This window comes from Nuphar pumila, chromosome 5, assembly GCF_984573655.1.
Source record: "Nuphar pumila chromosome 5, dmNupPumi1.hap1.1, whole genome shotgun sequence".
Lineage (NCBI taxonomy): Eukaryota > Viridiplantae > Streptophyta > Magnoliopsida > Nymphaeales > Nymphaeaceae > Nuphar > Nuphar pumila.
Genome location: NC_143253.1, coordinates 42,606,591 through 42,627,812, shown reverse-complemented (window position 1 = coordinate 42,627,812; position 21,222 = coordinate 42,606,591). Strand labels below are relative to the sequence as shown.

The 21,222-nt window shown below is 36.6% G+C and overlaps 1 protein-coding gene across 1 annotated transcript in view; it reads left to right on the top strand.

Moving 5' to 3' along the window:
* Positions 1 to 21,222, top strand: part of LOC149837455 (RING-H2 finger protein ATL48-like) — a 44,970-nt gene that overhangs the window by 22,481 nt on the left and 1,267 nt on the right. The window lies entirely within an intron of this gene.

The window sequence follows — 21,222 nt, the reverse complement described above, 5'->3', positions numbered from 1 at the left end:
CTCCGAATTATAGAACTTGTCTCATGTTAATACATTCGTATCATGAACCTACCTCATTCAAGGAAGCTAAAGATCATCCACATTGGATTGAAGCTATGAAAATCGAATTAAAGGCTCTTAACAAAGCCCAAACCTAGAGGCATTATTCCTCAACCTTTAAGAAAAAAAGTAATTGGGTGTAGATGGGTATATAAAGTCAAAACCAAATGTGATGGGTCTCTAGAAAGATACAAAGCTCACTTGGTTGCTAAAGGCTATGCCCAAGAATATGGGATTGATTATGAAGAAACCTTTGCTCCTGTAGCTAGAATGACTAGTGTACGAACCTTAATTGCTTTAGCCTCCATCAAGCAATGGCCGATATATCAACTTGACGTTAAAAATGCGTTCCTTAATGAAACTCTGTGTGAAGAAGTTCTTATGGACCCTCCACCGGGTCTTGAAATTGGGAAAGAAAATATTCTAAAATTGAACAAAGCTCTCTATGGTCTTAAACAAGCACCAAAAGCTTGGTATGGTCTTTTTAACAAAGTAGTTATTGATAATGGTTTTTCCTCATGTTACACAGATACTGCTTTGTTTGTAAAATCTTCTAATGAATACATAACAATTTTGTTGCTATATGTTGATGACATGATTATCACAGGTAATGATAAGAAATGTATTGACCTTATTAAAAATATTCTTAAGAAAAATTTTGATATGTCTGACCTGGGTTTTCTAAGGTATTTCTTAGGAATTGAAGTTGCATACTCCCCCAAGGGGTATGTTCTATCTCAGATGAAGCTTGCCTCTGACATTATTGCTAGGTCTGGGCTGACAGATGACAAAAGGGTGGAGACTCCAGAAGTAATCAATGCCAAGATGAGAGCCAGTGATGTCACTCCTTTAGCAGACCCCACGCCTTACCGTCAATTGATTGGATCTCTGACATATTTATCTATCACCAGACCCGACATTTCACATGCAGTTCATAGTGCAAGCCAGTTTCAGACTGCTCCTTCTACTATTCACATGGCAGCAGTAATGAGGATTATCAGATACTTAAAAAATTCCATAACTAAGGGAGTATTCTTATCCTCTTCTTCACCCCTTACTTTACTTGCATATACTGACTCCGATTGGGGGGTAACCCCGATGATCGTATTTCTACCACATGTTATTGTGTGTTTCTTGGTGAGTCACTCATCTCCTGGAGGTGTAAGAAGCAGCATAAAGTCTCTCTCTCGTCTACCGAAGCAGAATATTGGGCGATGGCCACTACCACAACTGAGATTGTATGGTTAAGAAGCCTGCTTCAAGATATGAGTGTCTCATTATCAACTCCTTCAAAGCTGTGTTGCGACAACAAGAGCTCTATCTATATTGCTAGCAATCACACCTTTCATGAACGAACAAAGCACATTGAGATGGACTGTCATTATGTTCGTGATGAGTTCTTACGGGGCACCATTCAACTCCCATATGTTCCTACCGAATATCAGTTGGCGGACTTCTTCACTAAAGCTTTGCCATTGCCTCGCTTCTATTTCCTTCTTAGCAAACTCTCGGTGATTTCACCGTGTGTTTGAGGGGGGGTGTTAAAATATGATGTATATATATCTATATATATAGATTTACGACACATACACATATATATTATCATATATATGTCTATGTGTCTATCTACATGTATAAATATATATATTTATTTTGTAATACCCGATAGGGGTAATTCTGTCATTTCACTTGTACACGCATATCATTGATATGCTTTCTTTTCTTTTTCCCTTTTATTCTTTTTCCTTTTTACTTTTTACTTATTTATTTATTTATTTATTTGAGAGGGGTCCACATAGAGTCGTTGGACCCCTCCAACGGTCATAAATATGACCGTTGGAGGGGCTCCAACGACTCTATGGGAGCCCCTCCTTGGGTCCCTTGCTGTGTATAAATAAGGGGCATGGCCCCATGTATTTATAAAGCTTCTTATGAAGCATTTCATGAGTGAAATATATTTTTTTACCTCTTTGTGTGCTTGACCACTTTTTGTGGTTTATTTTGCCCATTAGTGGCTTCTTGTGTATGTGCTTGCTTCTGTGCTCTCTCTTGGAGATTTCGCCTCTCTCACTTGGCACTTCATTACAGACATGCCTATAGGGAGAATGTCCCCATGACATTGGCGATCCCCCAATAGGTGGTGCTACCCCTTCTGCTTCATATCTTTGCTCCCGGTCGTTGATTATCACTACGATTGCAGCCAGAGAAGGAGTGAGACTTGTCATACTCCCGATTGCCTTAGACACATCCATCAGGGTTGTTACGAAAAGTGAGAGGACTGTGACCATCTAGTCCGTGTGAATGACCTCCGGATGCCTTCACCTTCCTGTATCCCTATCATTCATACAGTCGCTTCAGTTGCTATTGCTATTGTTAGCATCCATACCTGCTAACATGAACCACTCAATAAGTTCAGGATGTAACCCACTACATGAGCTTTCCTATGACTCATTGCTACTGATTCAACTTGGATGATTCAAATTATCTTTCTTGTAGAACCTTGTAATTTTGATCATCCTCAATCCATGATATTCCTTTTTCACAGTCTTTAATTTTTCAAAACCTGACTCTGATACCAATTATAACAACCCAAACTAGGGCCTCTTGAGCCCAGGTTCATGGACGTTAGTTCTCAGAGGAAAATTACCAAAATATCCTAAAAAAACCATGCTATTGTTTTTTTTATAAAAGGTCCATACATTCACCAATAACATCTATTACCATCTAAATACAAGTGTCCAATTACATAAGCTGAATGAACAAAAAATGAAAAATGAATAATACTTCAGATGTAGAGAGGTCTGGTGGTAATTGAGTCAAAGTCCACGATTAGTTCATTCTTTTAGCAGTAGTCCCTAAACTTATAATTGTAACCAAGAAATGGGGTGAGTTTACCACTCTGTAAGTTTTCATTTACAAATTAGACAAGACTGTTACAACTGTAGTGAGTTCTAAGCTCTTAATCTTAGTTTAGTTTGCTAATTAAGCACACAAGTTGTTTATAAATTTTACCCCCTTTAATGTATCTTTATCATCATTCTCAAAGTAGACATTTACATTCTACTCAAATCCGCTATTCCGAAAATAGCTTCCTAGGTTATAGTCACCCATGTAAATAACTCAGAGTCTACAGTGTTGACCAGACATATGAACCACTCACAACAATATAGTCCAAACCGACCTAGACTATGGACTCACAAGTACTTCAGTTGCTTGCCGGTTGTAGGCTAGGAGCCACAAAGTACTCATCAGTAGTTAGCCCAAGAGCTCGAGAGGCTATACCTGCCCTCAAGGTACTCAAGGAGCTTTACCTGCCCCCAAGGTATCGAAGAGTTATATCCACCCCCAAGGTTTTGTGGTTCATGCTACATCCTACATGTGTCTAGTGGGCAATGCTAAGGGTCACTTAGGAAGTTCTGAGTAAATCCTAAGGTATGAGGTACACACCCAAAACAATGCCCTAGACCATGTCTTACCTAGTAGAGTTCTTTATCATGCTCTGTATTGTTATCCTATACACATTATTCTTTCAACTTTCATTTCTTAACGTTAGTGCCTTAGACAATCATCAATGTATGCCCGCCTATTACTTTTAACATGTAGACGCATGTCATATATCTAAGGATAACATCTCACCATAGAGTCAACTCATTAAGTCATGTCACTTACAATGCCCCTCCCAAGGCATAAGCGTGATAATTGTAGAACATATCCTATCATGAAAATCTGAAACTTTACACTTATTTCTTAAAGTCATACATAAATCTTTAATAACATTTTACATGCAGTAATGTCATGATTATCTCTATACATGATATATTTATAATTTAAATCATGTCCTTAATCAAGTAACATGTAACATCTATCATCATATTTAAGTATCATTACTAAACATTAAGATTATGAATTCCTAAGCATGCTAAACAGTTGTTCTATTCACAATAAGATAAAACTATCATACTTATAACACATGAAACCACATTGCAAGCTACTTAAACTAGCCAGTATGCATTTTATTTAACTAAAAAGGAATTTGCAAAAGTTCACTTACCTGGAATGCTTAAATTCCAAATCTAAGGAATAACCTTAGTCTTCTTACAAGTTCTGATCTGAAATAGATCATAAATCCCGTATCATCACTTAAAGTTTCATCTTTATGAAAAATTATAAAAATACTCCTAGGCTTTAATGCCAAATTCTGATTCTATTTTCTCATAGTCTGTCATTATATCACTTGCTAATGGATTCTACTCAAAGAACAAAATCTAAAGATTAAAAAATCACTTGAATCTGATATCAGAGTAAAAAGTTATGCATCATCTACTAATCAAGGGCAAAATAAATTTTTTACTCATCGACCATCTCTGGGTTCATGTAAAATTTTCTAGATTCACTTTGTCTTTATACCACACCTAATTCGTATTCGCCATAACTCATATTTAATTTTACTAGTTTTTGCGATTAAATTTCAGATCCAGATCCACTCTAATTTTAACGCAGATCACTTAAGTTTTCAATTATAAACTTGACTGGATCCTAGATCCGGTATGATCGATCCAAGCTTTTTCGTAATAAGTTTGGTACAAAGTTGGCGTCAATGATGGAAAGGACTTAGATTTGAACTAAACTCAATTGGATCCAATTTGTTTTGGATCCACTTTATGTACACGAGATCCAATCTGGGTTTAGATCCAAACCCATATCTGACTCGCATTGGGAAAGTCGAGGTCTTCACCATCTCAACTTTTGCCCAGCTCCATATACATGTCCATATCCGCTTATATATATATATATACTCAGTCTAAATCGGGTCAGTCTGTCAGACTAGACTTGGTCTAGACCGAGTTGGTATATCCCAAAAGATGTCCTGACTCGATCTGGACTGAGTTGGTCTGTCAAAAACAGACCTGACTCGGTCTGTACAGACCGAGTTGGTCTGTCAAAGAAAAGAGACCCGATTCGGTCTGCCAAAGGAAACATACCCAACTTGGTCTGTTCAGACCGACAACAAATCAGACCTAACTTGGTCTGTCATTTTACAGGCCGGACTCGATCTGTCCAAACTGAGTCGGTTTGTCAACATCATCAATTTTGTTTTTTCCGGACTCGATCTGGGCACACTCAAACTGAGTCATCTCGATTTGCTGTACCCAGATTGAGCGGCATGGGTGACTCAATCTATTGTTATGTGCAGACCGAGTTTGTCCGTACCTCGGGGTCAAGACAAAGAGTTGGACTCTCTGCCTCCCTCTCTTCTCTGCTGTGCAGCTGCCTTCGGCAATTGTGAACGCGGCGACACCTCTCCCCTATCGTCCACCATGAATGCGGCGACACCGTCATCAATTCACGATTGACGGCGGTTGTCTGCCCAACATTTTGTTTTTTTTTGAAATCATAGGCCTCCAACAACCTAGTTGCCGACAGTGAGGGCAGAGGGACAAACCCCTCTGTGCCTCCCCACTGCAAGCAGTAGGCGTCAGGGTTCTCCCCCTGCCCCTGTCGTTCTTTGTTTTTTTTTCTTTCTACCACCGTCAACCTGCTGGTTGTCGGTTGTGAGGACAAAAGCAACCTCCTCTATGCCTCACCATTTTGGGTGGTAGGGACAAGGTCTTTCCTCCCTGTCCCTGCACCTTTGCAGTCGTCAACAACCACTCGGTTGCTGGTGTTTCCTTTTTTTTTAAGAGAACGGGGGAGGAGGCGACTTACGTGGTTTGCCGGTGATGGGGAGATCTTTACCATCCCCTGCATCCTCTCTTCTATCTCCCTCTCTCTGCATGTATCGTTTCTCTCTTCCCTTTTTGTCAAAATTGACAAGGGAAAGAGAGGGGACACATGGCTCTTATAGCCATGGGTGAGGGACGTTACCCCCTCACCCCCTCTTGCCTCATTTAAGAGGTGTGTTTCCCCTCTCTCTCTCCCACTTTCCAAATGTGGGGGGGGAGAGAGAGGGTAACACCATCTCCCTTCTTGCCTCCATTAAGGGGTGTTTTCCCTCTCTTTCTTCTCACTTACCATACGTGGGAGAGAGAGAGAGGGGGGTAACTGCCCCTCCTCTCTCTGTAACTGACCCTCAGGTGGGGTTACGCCTACTTGGGCGACGTTACATTCCGACAAAGAAACCTTCTAACACCTATTCTAGTTTATTGTTTTTACCCAGAATTACCTTCTAACTTTTTGTTTTTGTAGAAAAGTGCCTTTGGTTTGCGAAATATATAAGTAGTTTCTTATAAACATGGTTGGATCCAGTAAATTTTTTTTGACTCAGTTATGATATGCTTTGGATCTCTACCCTCATACAAGAGAAGTTGAATTTTTAACATGCATCTATTTTTTGGATCCAGAAATACCATGTAATTGCAGTTTGTTTTTTAATATGTTTTATAATTTGTCTATGTTTGAATCTTATTATATATGGAGCCGGTATGATTGAGTATTGATTCGTTTTTTATGATGAATCAAGTTTTTCTGGACCAGGATCCATTAGATCTAATGTTTGAATCAATATTGGATCTGATTAGTATTAGATCAAATGTTTAGATCTAGTAAGTCGGCATAGACCTGGATGGATCTAGTAAACGAATTTAGATATGGTTAAACTTGTATGGTTTTGGATAAATCCGATTGAATGTTTTGGATCCAGAAAACATCATTGAGCATGCTTGAACTATTATCATGCTTGAATGAATCATTTAATGAGTTTTTTTAGGTTATTTTGGACATTGAATAAATAACTCAACATGGATCAATTTAGATAATTCCTTAATTGGGTTATCTTATTGATCAGATCTAGTGTTGGATTCAGAAAAATATAATGCTCAGATATGCGATATGGATCTAGATTTGATCCAAGTTTTATGATGAATTCGAAAAAGTATAATGCTCATATATGCCCGAATATGGGATATGGATCTATATTTGATCCATGTTTTATGATGGATCTAGAAAAGTTTAATGCGTAGATATGAGATATGGATTGAGATTTGATCTATGTTGTGATGGATCCAAAAAAGTATAATACCCAGATATGATGTATGAATTTGATCCAGGTTTAATGATGGATCTTAATAGTAACAAGTCAGATATTTGAACCTAATAATATATTCTGTATGGGTCCTGGTTTGATCCAGATAGATTCAGATAAGTATAATACTAGATATATAGTGTAGATCCATTTGAATTTAAAATATAAGGATATAGATATGAACTTATATGTTTACAAGCTTATGGTTTGAGTGTTTAAAGCCTTGGTATTGACTTATCATGTTTGGCATTGTAATGAAGAGAGGCGGAAGCACCAATAGAGCAAAAGCACTCTTTAAGAGTGACCACAAGAGCCAAGAACACAAGCACTAAGAGTGTATACACAAAACTCACAAAAGTAGAAAATGACTTAAAGTCATAAGTTGAATATTATTGAAGAAAGAAAGAGGAGGGTGAAAACCCAATGCTTTTACAAGGAGAGAGCCTCCTCTATTTATAGAGGAGAAGAACTAAAAAGGAGACCATAAAGGGGGCTCCTTTCTAGTCGTTGGGAGCCCCAACGGTCATAAATATGATAGTTGGGGCCCCAACGACTAGATGGGTGGGGCCCCTTATGGTCCTCCAAAGTGAAAAATAAGAAATAAAAAAGAAAAAGAAAAAAGGGGAAAATAAAGAAAAAAAGGAAAAATAAAAAAGGAAAAATAAAAAAGGAAAAATTACATGGTAATTTACCAAAACACCCCTATCGGGTTTTTGGTTGTACAAAAAAAGAAAATAAATTATGTATATATACATATATGTATATATATACTTATATATATACAAATGTGTATATATATATATATATATATATAAGTATATGTATATATATTAATATATACATAATTTAACAGGCATATCCAAAAGGTAATGAATTTGAAAATGATGACTTCCATTAGATATAAATCTGGTGCATATCCAAATTAGATTTGGATACGAGGACTTAAGTTTGATTACTTATGCATATTGCTTTTAGTTTTTGATGGCTTAATGCGCATATTGCTTAAATGCATTGTATTGAAAAAATGAGAGTTGAATTATAATTTTACACATGTATGCAAATATATTTATTTGTATATGATGATTACCCTATGGTTTGTGAATACATGAAAAAGTATTTTTCAAGTTTTAAAAGTTTATTCATAGAATACAACATAGTGTTAGCCCGTCATATTTATGACTATTTGGATCTGAATATACTTATCCAAGATGACAATGTGGTAGTTAACCTTATGAGAATTTAAGTATGTTGCATGTGATGATGATACACATGGATAGTGAGAGTATGAAATATGGTGAAACTTTAAAAAGTGAGAGTATTTGTTATGTTTGGCAAATCATACTTTATTAATAATCCATGCATTGATGAAAATCCATAGTATTCCACTAGTGTGCATGTGGACATGATGATTTCCTATGATATGGTCATGGAAGAGCCATAAGAACCCCATAACTAACTAAGAAAGTGAGACCCCAATATAATATATTTATTTGAATATAGTATTGCACATTAAGGTTATGATTTAAACTATGACATGATAAAAAACCTATATAGTTATGTAAAATTAGTGCATACAAGAAAAATGCCATGGTTATGTGAAATTGTCTATGAAAAGACAATATGCATACAAGCATAAAAACTTTATAAAAGAAGTGTACAAAGACACTCTCACAACACTTAACAAAATACGCAAAAAGCGTAAAAATAATAAACATGCAATAATGCATGTGTTTCATAAAAAATGAGCAAATGCTTCAGACTCTCAAGCTTGGGAATTACAAGGGGGAACACCCCTATTTATACAAGAGCCAAGAGGTGCAAAAGGGGGGCTCCAAAGGAGTCGTTGGAGAGCCCCCAACTGTCACATTTGTGACCGTTGCCCCCCCCCCCCCCCCCAACGACTCTATTTGGGGACCCCCAATGCACCTTTAATAAAAAGTAAAATAAAAAATGAAAAAATAAAAAGAATTACAAAATGAAAATAAAAAGAAAAAATACAACATATTCTAAATGGAATATGCGCAAGATTACAATAATACCCTTTTTGGGTAAGAAATTAAAAAGGTATATAAATATATATTTATATATATATATAGAGATACATATACATATAATATATTATATGTATATGTATCTCTAAGTATATAAATATATATATTTATATTTACAACAAGGATTTTCGGAGATACATTTTAACACCCCCCCTCAAACTTACAGTGCGATAACCGCAAGTTTGTCAAGAAGGAAATGAAATCTGGGCGAACATAGAGTTTTTGTGAAGAAGTCTGCAAGTTGATACTTAGACGTCACGTATGGTAGATCAATGACCTTCTTCAAGTATTCTTCTCTGACATAATGGCAGTCCATCTCTATATGCTTTGTTCGCTCGTGAAAGGTGTGGTTCTTGGCAATATAAATTGCACTTTTATTGTCACAGCATAGCTTTGTTGGTTCTCTGATAAACACTCCCATATCTTCCAAAAGGCGTTGAATCCATACAATTTCCATGGTGGTAGATGCCATGACTCTATATTCGGCTTCAGTGGATGACAGAGAGACCTTCTGTTGCTTCTTACATCGCCATGAGATCAAAGACTCACCTAAGAAAACACAAAAGTCAGTGGTGGAGTGACGGTTACTAGGGTCACCTCCCCAATCTGAGTCAGTATAAGCAAGTAATTTCAATTCAGAAGAAGAAGATAGAAATACTCCCTTATTCACAGTTCCCTTCAAATATCTGATGATGCGAAGCACAACACTCATATGAACAGTTGTAGGAGCGTGCTGAAACTGACTGGCGATTTGTATAACATGTGACAAATCAGGTCGAGTAATGCTAAGATACATTAAAGAACCTACCAACTGCCTGTAAGGAGTAGGATCAGTTAGAGGAACACCGTCGTCAATCTTCATTTTTGCTCCCACAACTTCAGGAGTTTCGCATACTTTGTCATCAGAAATTCCTGACCTCTCAATAATCTCGCAAGCAAGTTTAGACTGTGATAGAAAATAACCACGTTGCGAATAGGCAACCTCAATTCCAAGAAAATATGTCAGAAAACCCAAGTCTGACATCTCAAATTTTGAAGTCAAGACGGACTTAATACCCTTGACTCCTTGAACATCATCACCTGTAATTAACATGTCATCAACATAGAGTAATAATATCACAATCCCTGCATTAGATTTTCTAGTAAATAGAGCAGTGTCAGTATAACATAAGGAGAAACCATTTTCCAGCATTACACTGGTAAATCTGTCATACCAGGCTTTGGGGGCCTGTTTCAAACCATAGAGGGCCTTTCGAAGACGAAAAACTTTATCTTTAGGGATCTCCATGCTTGGTGGAGCATCTATATATACTTATTCGTTAAGATCACCATTTAAAAAAGCATTTTTCATATTCATTTGAAAAATATTCAAATTTTTAATAAATGCAATAGTAATAAGACATCTGTCTGTAACCATTCGGGCTACAAGAGCCAAAGTTTCTTCATAATCAATTCCATACTCTTGCCCATACCCTTTTGCAACTAAGCGAGCTTTATACCTTTTCAGGGATCCGTCGCTCTTAGTTTTAACCTTAAAAACCCATCGACAACCTATAGTTTTCTTTCCTATGGGTAGAGTTTGAAAATCCCAAGTTTCAGCCCTTTTAAGGGCATTAAGTTCATTTTGCATAGCTTCTTGCCATTCTATACATTTTTTAGCTTTTTCAAAATTCCTTGGCTCAAAATAAGAGTGAATGACACTAAGACAAGCCCTATACCGGGGTGAGAAAGAATCAAAAGAAACAAAACGAGTTGGAGGTCTCCTATTCCTTTCAGATCTTCGGTGATCGAGGGTAGGAACAAGCTCACTATATTGGTCCATAGCACTTCTAAAGGTGTCTTGATTTCTACGGGAGTAGGTTATGGGACTACTTGAAATTCTACTTTCTTGTTCATTGAGTGAGTTATGTTCACCAACATCACCATCATTTTCCTCATCATGATTTGATGATACATCATCATCACTAGATATATCATCATTGCTAGACAATAAGTCAAATAGGAAGGAATAATCAAAATTTTCTTGTTGAGAAACATTTTTTTTCAAAGCCACTTTCATTTTCTAAAAAAGTTACATTTCTAGAGACATATAGCTTATCATCTTGAAGATCATAACAACAAAACCCTTTCTGAGTTTCGGAATATCCAAGAAAGGCGCAAGGGATAGCTTTGGGAGAGAGTTTGTCATTCTTATCCGTAAGTATAAAACACTTACACCCAAAAACACGTAACCTACTATAATCAGGTACAATCTTATATAAAATCTCAAAAGGGGATATTTTTCCTAATATTCTAGATGGTAACCGATTTATCAGATAAACAGAAGCAAGAGCTGCTTCTGCCCAAAAGTTTTTAGGAATGTTTTGGGAAATAAGAAGGGTCCTAGTGGTCTCAATGATGTGCCTATGTTTTCTTTCGGCCAACCCATTCTGTTGAGGAGTTTTAGGACAAGACCTTTGGTGGACAATTCCATGATCCTCAAGATATACTTTAAATTGATTGGAGAGATATTCCCCTCCAGAATCACTTCTAAATATCTTTATATTACTGTTGAATTGATTTTTGATCATTGAATGGAAGGTTTTAAAACACGAAAAAACTTCATGTTTGAACTTAAGGAAATAAATCCACGAATATCTGGAAAAATCATCCACAAAAATGACATAATAAGAAAAGCCTCCTTTTGAAGCAAAAGGTGCGGGTCCCCAAACATCCGAATGAACAATTTTGAAAGTTTTAGAAGAGAACATAGTTCTTTGATCAAAAGGTAAACTTTGCATCTTTCCGAGAATACAATCATTATAAGAAAAAGAACTTTTACATAAGTCTTTTGCAAAATGTAAATAAGACAACTTGGTGATATTAGGATGACCAAGTCTCTTGTGCCATACATTTATATCTTTGTTTTGGGCCACATTACAAAAAGATTTTGGAACTTGAAGAGATTCCATATAGTATAAGTCTCCTTTTCTAAAGCCTTTCTCAATCAATTTCCCGGACCGACGATCCTGTATTAAACATTTATCATAAGAGAATTTAATATCGCAACCATGGTGCGAGAGTTGAGAAACAAAGATAAGGTTTAAGTTTAGTTTAGGTATAAATCTAATTTTTGGAATAAAAAATCTTGAGTTTCAAAATTACCTATTCCTTTAATTTCAAGGGAGGTTCCATCCGCAGTGGAAACAAAAGAGGGAGAACCATTTTTTGAGTAATCGGAAAGTGAAAATATGTTTGGGGACATATGAAAAGATGCACCGGAGTCCAAAAGCCAAGAGACTTTACCTGGAAAAGATGAAGTAGACACAGCGGCACCGGAGGTAGCTCCTTTGAGGAGAGGTTGAAGGGCTTCCACTATTTGATTTAAAGAGAGTGACCCACTTGATGATGCCTCCTCCTTTTGTGGTACACCGGTGGTAGCCATAGCGAGAAGCTTTTTTCATTTGGGACATATGGGTTTGATATGTCCGGGTTCTTTACAAAAATGACAAATAATTTTGCTATAGTCCCTTTTTCCTCTTTGGCCACTATTCTCACCTTGATTTTGTGGTTTAAAATGAGGGGGACGATAAGTTTTAACATTGTTCCCGGGTCTTGATACGACATTGACCTCATTGCTTTCTTTATGATTACAAGGAACCACAAGAACACTTGATCCTTGTTTACATAAACTCATACGAGTCTCCTCATCACTTAATTTGGTGAGTACATCTTCAAGAGAGGGAGGAGTAAATGAGGATAAGAGAGAAGACCTTATTTGCTTAAATTCGGGCCTTAGCCCATTCAAAAAATTGAAGAATCGATCTTCTTCAAGTTGCTTGTGGCGGAGATCAATTGCCTTTCCACTCCATTTTGGTTCAAGCATGACAAGCTCATCCCAAATTGAGGAAAGATCAGCAAAATATTCCCTAATAGTCATTTCACCTTGAGTGAGAGAGAGAGCCTTCTTTTGAAGATAATACTTATGAGATAGATCCCTCGATGTATACATTTTCTCAAGATAATGCCAAGTTTCCGATGCTTTTTTGAACTTAATAATGTTGGCATTAATCTTAGTCTCAACGGATGAAAAGAACCAAGAAAGAATCTTAAAATTCTTCATTTCCCATTCATCGTGCTTCTTAGAATACTCTTCAAGAGCTTTAACCCTTTCTTCTCCTTCAAGAATCTTGATTTCACTTCCGTTTACCACCGTTATCTTGGGTTCCGGTTCCGGAATTGTACCTTGCACATAACCCCATAGCCCCTTTCTTTTTATGTGAGCCTCCATGTTTCCGGCCCAAATATGATAGTTGGATCCATTTAATTTGAAGCCAATAGTAAAATGAGACTCCTTTTCGCCCATTATGAAGTAAAGAGAAAGGGAGAAATGGCGTACCAACACCAAATATCAAATGCAACTTTGAGCAAGATCCTTCTAAAATATTTGAGAAGCAAGATCCACCACTCCAACTTCCAAAGATCCGAAGGCACGCTTTTTGAAGCACTTGAAAAGAAGAGAATCCCACAATCCTCTATCACCAACCAAGCTCTGATACCAAGTGAAATTGTCTATGAAAAGACAATATGCATACAAGCATAAAAACTTTATAAAAGAAGTGTACGAAGACACTCTCACAACACTTGAACAAAATACGCAAAAAGCGTAAAAATAATAAACATGCAATAATGCATGTGTTTCATAAAAAATGAGCAAATGCTTGAGACTCTCAAGCTTGGGAATTACAAGGGGGAACACCCCTATTTATACAAGAGCCAAGAGGTGCAAAAGGGGAGCTCCAAAGGAGTCGTTGGAGAGCCCACAACGGTCACATTTGTGACCGTTGCCCCCCCCCCCAACGACTCTATTGGGGGACCCCCAATGCACCTTTAATAAAAAATAAAATAAAAAATGAAAAAATAAAAAAAATTACAAAAGGAAAATAAAAAGGAAAAATACAACATATTCCAAATTGAATATGCGCAAGATTACAATAATACCCTTTTTGGGTAAGAAATTTAAAAGGTATATAAATATATATTTTTATATATATAGAGATACATATACATATAATATATTATATGTATATGTATCTCTAAGTATATAAATATATATATTTATATTTACAACAAGGATTTTCGGAGACACATTTGAACAGGTTAAATTCATACCATATGTGAAAAGTATCATAGTTCATATGATGATGAAAAAACCACATGATTGTGAAAAATAACTCATAGCATGTGTGAGAAACATCATACTTAAAACTGAAAAAAAAATACACGTAGCTATGTGAGAAATAACCCATAGCATATCTGAAAACCTTATACTTGAATATAACTGATGGAAAGATCTGTTAAAATATATGTAATATATATATATATATATATATATATATATATATATATATATATATATATATATATATTTATCATACACTACCCGATAAGGGGTAGTTCTGTAAACTCGCCCAATAGGGGCATTTTAGTCTTTTTCTTTTTCTTCTATTTTTCCTTTTTCTTTTTCTCTTTTCCTTATTTCTTTTTTCTGTCTTTTTATTGTACTTTTTTGTGCATTTAATGCACAGCCATTGGGGGCCCCAACAAAGAGTCGTTGGGCCCCCAACGGTCACAATTGTGACCGTTGGGAGCCCAACGACTCCTTGTTGGGACTCCCAATGGTCCCTCTCTCTTGCTTTTCTCTAACTCTCCCTCACTCCTCTCTTGCCTATAAATAAGTGGGGTCTCCCCCTTTGTAATGTGTGGCTTCTTCAAGCCCTTGAGTGCCTTTATAAGATTTTATGCTTTCTAGCCATTATTGGCTTTTGTGTATGTCCTCTTTTGGACTTGTTCTTTGATTTCTATGTGTGAATGTCCATTGTAGGACATACATTTCTTTTCCGCATATTTCATTACATGGTATCAAAGCCTTGGTTGTGCTCTTGATTCATATATAGCTAGTTGTCTTGTTTTATCTCTCTCTTGGCTTGTCCTTCATTCTTGATTATAGGATGAAAGGAGAACAAAAGATTGATCTCTCCTTCAAGCTTAATGGTACTAACTACATGATGTGGGCCGCCGCCATGGAGAACAACCTCAAAGGTAAAAAACTTTGGGGATATGTTATGGGCACCATTAGGGAACCTCAACTTCAACTTACAAAAATAGATGGTGATCAAGAAAAAGCTCTAGAAGGAAATGCTCGCATGAAGGCTATTGAAGATCACCAATCTAAGGTAGAAGATTGGGAAAGTAAGCATGCAAAAATTCTTGCATGGTTCATGAACAACGTGGAGCTAAAGATTTGCGCCAACATTACTAAATTCCGCCTAGCAAATGAAGCATGGTTCTTTATGAAAGGTATGTATACCCAAAAAGACCTTGCTCGTCAATTCTTTATCCAAGAAAAAATCCGTACCATTAAGGAAGGTGAAATGAGTGTAAGAGATTACTATAGCACTCTTGGACCTTTATGGGATGAGCTATCCCTTCTTGAACCCAAATGGGTATCTAGTGAAGATGTGGAGATGCGAAGAGAACAAATGGAAAAAGAACACTTTTTCCAATTTCTACATGGGCTTAGGCCCAAATATGAACAAGTTAGGTCCTCCCTTCTTTATAGGTCAAAACCGCTTCCATTGGAAGATGCCATAGCCGAAATATGCCAAGAAGAAACGCGTCTTGACATGATTAAAGGAGGAGATGAAGTTCTTGCCGTGTCTAAACCCGACAATCATATGAAAGCATATAAGCCTCCACACTTTGGGAGGCAAAACAACTATAATAGCAATTATAGGAAAGCCATTTGCCATCATTGTCAAGAACCGGGTCATATAAGACCTAATTGTCCAAAGATAAATGAACCTCCAAAAGGGAAAGTTGCTATTATTGAAGAAATCCCACAAAAGAAGGAGGAGCCAATGAAAGGGAAAGAATCATTTTCCCTTGCTCAACTATCCGAAGCACTTCAAATTCTACTCAAATCGCCATCAACTTCGGGAGCCGCCATTGCCTCTTCTTCTCCTCCAGGTACGCCCTCTTGGATTCTTGATTCTGGAGCATCTTTTCATATGACCCCTATTGAAAATGGACTATCCAATGTATGTAGCAACTCCAAAAATTCTTTTGTTTCAACCGCCGATGGTACCTCTTTATAAGTTAAAAGTTTTGGAACCTTAGACTTTTCAAAAGATTTTTTTGTGCCAAATGTAAGAGTAGTACCTCAACTTAATTTAAATCTTTTATCCGTCTATCAAATATGTGATCATGGATGTGAAATCTCCTTCTCAACTAAGGGTTACTCTATACAGGATCTCCAGTCCGGGAAGCGGATTGGGCAAGGCCATAGGAGGGGAGATCTCTACTACATGAACCATTTGAAACTTCCCATCAACTCATTTTGTAATCATGTCCAAGATAAAAATATAGAAACTTGGCATCAAAAACTTGAACATCCAAGCTTCTAAAAAATGTACTCCTTTCCTTTTGGAAAGAAATTTTGTAATGAGAAACATTTTGTTTGCAAGAGTTGTATTTTTGGAAAAATAAAATCCACCCCTTTTCCAAAGAGAACATTTGTGTCCAAAAGACCCTTTGAATTAGTTCATTCGGATGTTTGGGGTCCTTCTCCGGTCATATCAAAAGGAGGATATTCTTACTATGTTACTTTCATTGATGATTTCACTCGATATGTGTGGATCTATTTTCTCAACCTAAAATCCGAAGTTTTTAATTTCTTTAAGAAATTTCATATGATTGTCAAAAATCAATTTTCAACTAATATTTTCATTCTTCGATCCGATTCCGGTGGAGAATATCTATCAAATGAATTTCAAGAATACTTAGAAACCAATGACATTTGTCATCAAAGGTCATGTCCTAGGACTCCCCAACAAAACGGTCTAGCCGAAAGGAAGCATAGACACATCTTGGAAACCACTAGGACTCTTCTCATTTCCAAAGAAATTCCAAAATGCTACTGGGCCGAAGCCGCCTTAACCTCCACTTATTTGATAAATGGAATGGTATCCTCATTCTTACAAAATATATCTCCATATGAAAAACTCTTTGAAAGAACACCCGATTTTAATAGATTAAGAATTTTTGGGTGTAAGTGTTTTGTCCTCACACATAAAAGAGATAAGTTGTCTCCCAAAGCTATCGAATGTGTGTTTTTAGGATACAGAGAAAATCAAAAAGGTTTTAGGTGCTTCGACCCCAAAAGCAACAAACTATATGTATCCAAAGATGTTACTTTTTTAGAAAATGAGAATGGTTTTGAGAAAAATAAAGATATAGATGAAAGCGAATATGCTTTCTTATTTGATCTTCTCTCTCAAGAAGATGTGACTCCTCACGTAGAGGATGTTCCTAATGATTTAGAGGATACTCCTCTTAGTAATGTTGAAAATTGAAGTAATGATTTTGAAAATAGGTCAATTCAAACCTATGCTAGGCATGGTTAAGAAACTCCCATAAGCGCTTTAGAAAAATATTCTCAAATTTCCAACATAGAAGAAACCTCTTTAAGGAGATCTAGCCGAATCTCCAATCCTCCTAATAGGTTTGTTTCCTATGAGTCACTAACACCTAAATATAAGGCATGCCTAATTGCATTACACTCTTATCATGAACCATCACACTATAATGAAGCCAAAAACATTCCTCAATGGGTTGAGGCCATGAAACTAGAACTTAGTGCCCTTGAAAAGGCTAAAACTTGGGAAATAACTTCATTACCCACTGGGAATAAGTCTATTGGATGTAGATGGGTCTTCAAGATTAAAACTAAAAGTGATGGGTCATTAGAACGTTATAAAGCTAGGTTGGTAGCCAAAGGATATGCTCAAGAGTACGAAATAGACTATGAAGAAACCTTCGCTCCCGTAGCTAGAATGACTAGTGTTAGGACTTTTATTGCGGTTGCATCTGTTAAAAAATGGCCTATCTATCAATTGGATGTTAAGAACGCATTTCTTAATGGCGAACTAAGTGAAGAGGTCTATATGGATCCTCCACCAGGAGTATCTATTGGAGAAAACAAAATTCTTAAACTAAAAAAGGCTATATATGGGTTAAAACAAACTCCAAAGGCTTGACATGACAGATTTAGCAATGTAATGACTAGTTTAAATTTTCGTTCATGTTATACTGACACTGCGTTATTTGTGAAAAGTGCAAGATCTTCTGTAGTTATTTTACTACTATATGTTGATGATATGATCATCACTGGAAGTGATGAGCAAGGAATCCATGATATTAAGAAAATTTTAAAAGAAAATTTTGACATGTCTGACCTTGGTTTCTTAAGATATTTTCTAGGTATTGAAGTTGCTTATTCTCCTCGAGGATATATTCTCTCTCAGATGAAACTTGCTGCTGACATTTGCTCCAAGTCTGGAATTTCGGATGATAAGAAGACAGAAACCCCTGAGGTTATCAATGCAAAGCTAAGGCTAGAAGATGGGACACTTCTCGAGAACCCTACTCCCTACCGTCAACTCGTTGGGTCTCTGACATACTTATCCATCACTCGGCCAGACATAGCTCATGCAGTTCACTCCGTCAGTCAGTTTCAACATGCACCTACAACTGTGCACATGAGTGCAGTCTTAAGGATTGTCAGATATATTAAAAACACCATAACTAAGGGAGTTTTTCTTTCCTCTTCATCATCCCTTGATTTAATTGCTTATACAGATGCTGATTGGGGAGGAAATCCCAATGATAGAGTCTCAACTACTGGTTTTTGTGTTTTCTTAAGTGACTCTATGATTTCTTGGAGATGCAAGAAGCAGCATAAAGTATCATTATCCTCAACTGAATCGGAATATCGTGCAATGGCCACTACAACCATGGAGCTTGTGTGGCTTAGAAGTCTCCTTTGTGATATGGGCATCGTCATCTCAAATCCTTCGAAGATGTGTTGCGATAACAAGAGTGCTATCTATATTGCAAACAACCACACCTTCCATGAGCGTACTAAACACATTGAGATGGATTGCCACTATGTTCGAGATGAATACCTAAAAGGAACCATAGCACTGCCCTACGTCACATCCGAGTACCAGTTGGCGGATTTTTTCACCAAAGCTCTTGCTGCTCCTCGATTCATGTTTCTTCTCAACAAGCTTTCCGTTGTATCCCCGTAAAGCTTGAGGGAGGGTGTTAAAATATATGTAATATATATTTATATATATATATCTATATATATATATCTATATATATATATCTATATATATATAAATATATTTATCATACACTACCCGATAAGGGGTAGTTTTGTAAACTCGCCCAATAGGGGCATTTTAGTCTTTTTCTTTTTCTTCTATTTTTCCTTTTTCTTTTTCTCTTTTCCTTATTTCTTTTTTCTGTTTTTTATTGTACTTTTTGTGCATTTAATGCACAGCCATTGGGGGCCCCAACAAAGAGTCGTTGGGCCCCCAACGGTCACAATTGTGACCGTTGGGAGCCCAACGACTCCTTGTTGGGACTCCCAATGGTCCCTCTCTCTTGCTTTTCTCTAACTCTCCCTCACTCCTCTCTTGCCTATAAATAAGTGGGGTCTCTCCCTTTGTAATGTGTGGCTTCTTCAAACCCTTTAGTGCCTTTATAAGATTTTATGCTTTCTAGCCATTATTGGCTTTTGTGTATGTCCTCTTTTGGACTTGTTCTTTGATTTCTATGTGTGAATGTCCATTGTAGGATATACATTTCTTTTCCGCATATTTCATTACAAGATCCATATGACTATGTGGGAGATAACCCATAGCATGCGTGAATACCTCATACTTAAAATTGAATGATGAAAAAATTCACATAATTATGTGAGAAATAACTCATAACATGTGAGAAAAATATCATTGATATAACCCAAGGAATTATGCAAGGTTATTTGGTGCATGTTTTATCATGAAGTGCTATATGCGATACATGATGCACCTGTTATGATATAATCTAGTTGTTCGACTCATATGGTCAAGTGAGAGATGTTGGATCGGGATAAAAGATCTAATGTGGCCATACTGTATCATGGTGGTATGAATCGTGAATGCATTATCATGTATTATCAAGATACTTCCCTATCATTTTCTACCTTGGTGATGATTAGTTTTGGTTTCGGATCGGAACCATCTACTAATCCCCACAACCCCTTTTCTCAAATATGGTGCTTCATAATTGAAGCCCACATTACATAATTTGTATAATTGAGTTTCATGAGCATGATGATGACTTTATCATTGTCATCCACTCTTACAAAGAAAGAAAAAAGAGAGAGGAATAAAGAGAAGATGAGATGAGAAAGAGAAGAGTGTAGGAGAGAAACAAGAGCACAATCATGGTTCCACAAACTGAGTAGAATCAATCTGCACTCGAGCTAACAAATCACTATTTTCTCCAACTATGCAAGCACACAAACACTTGAATCACCAATGACCAAGAGACATTTTCTTGCTCTCACAAGCACGGAAAATGAGCCAACTAATCTCCAAAGATCTAAGAGCTACAAGGCTCTGATACCATGTAACGAAATAAGAGCCTTCGAACAAGAATACAAAAGTTCACAACAAGTCTCCACTAAGGGCACATCAACAAAGCCCACAAAAGGGCATACACAAGAAGGCTAAAAAATATAAAAAATAAATATTTTATTTAATCTATAAAAATGCTAGAAGCATTGAATACAATGTGAGGGGATGGCCCCTATTTATATACAAAAGGGAGCTCAAGAGAGAGGCTCTTGAGAGAATCAAAGAGTTGTTGAAGCTAGTCCAACGACTCTATTTGTAGCCGTTGGATGGGCTCCAATGGCTATCAAACTAGTCAACAATGTGTTGACTAGTTTGAATCTAGTTCAAAATGAAATAGACAAAAAAAAGAGAAAGAGAAAAAAGAAAAAAATATATAAATATACATATATACTATATATATACATATGTATATAGGTATGTACACACATATATATATTATATACATCATACGTATAGCTATATATATATATATATACACTTTTAACAAGAAATACCATTTCATGTTTAGTAAACATTCACCAAGCATTTGGTGAAACACCTCTACAAGTCCACATCTCTTGCCCTAACTGAAATTCGTGTGATTGCGTAAGGCCCTCTTTTC